The sequence below is a fragment of the Chrysochloris asiatica genome, unplaced genomic scaffold, assembly GCF_000296735.1.
Source record: "Chrysochloris asiatica unplaced genomic scaffold, ChrAsi1.0 scaffold00104, whole genome shotgun sequence".
Lineage (NCBI taxonomy): Eukaryota > Metazoa > Chordata > Mammalia > Afrosoricida > Chrysochloridae > Chrysochloris > Chrysochloris asiatica.
The window spans coordinates 2,934,191-2,935,277 of NW_006408622.1; positions in this window are offsets into that span (position 1 = coordinate 2,934,191).

The following is a 1,087-nucleotide window of genomic DNA, read 5'->3' on the forward strand; positions in this document are numbered from 1 at the left end:
TTAAAATACCAGTGGCATCACTTCTAGAATCACAGCAACATACAAGCCACTGCAATAGGATAAACTGACAGATGCTTAGTGGGGCTCTTAGTTTTGTGTATTGCCATTGGGATGTATGTATGTTATGTATAGTAACTGTCTTGGTTACCTAGTTTTGCTATCACAGAAATTCTACAGTGGATTACTTTACCAAATAGGAATTCATTCTCTCACCATTTTGGATTCAAGAAGTCGAAATTTAAAGTGCCGCCTGTGGGGAAAGGTCCTTTGCCTCCTTCCAGCATCTGTAGGTCCAGCATTCCACAAAGATCTTCTTGTGTCTTGGCATGAGGCTTTTCTGGGATCTGAGAGATTTGCTGTTCAGGGACCACAGAACGCACTCACTCCACTCCTGCCTCCTCTTTCTGGGTAGGATTAGGTCTCTTTTTGCTCACTCTTGACTCGATATACAACATAATCCTGGAGATTGGTTTTCCAGTAGGATCTTTACATCAGATCACATCATAGGGTTGTATTATGTTACATTGTATCATGGAAGTATTATTACATCTTAACTGCTAAACCATGAGAATTCCGCCACAGCCAAACTAACACAAAACCTTAACTATCACACTAACCAGTGCGTACACCTGTAGCTCTATGTTGTTAAGTATATATATATTTAAAAGCATGAATTTGTACTCATACTTCTGATTCTAATATAACACTTCTGGGTTCACTGTATTTTTTTTTTTTCTCATTTATGAATTGTTCTCCAACATTGAAACCATGAAAACCCTGGATCTTTGTATCTCCAATTAATTTACTTGTTTTTTTCAAGTGCAGTATATACATAAAGTTGTTTCAGAAGTGCTAATCCACAAATCCTGGAGAACACCATTTATGGATTGGATTAGAGCTTTGCATGCAGTTCTTTTTACGTTTTCACCTTGCAGTAAAAGGCAAGAAACTTTTTCAGTTACTTTGGTTCTTTGCGTTTGAATTTCCATCACTGTGGTTGTCATTTATGGTATGTTAACTGCATTCTGTTTTGGGTTCTATGTCTTGTTGACTTTAATGGTGTGTTTGTGAAACAGGACTGTGGCTC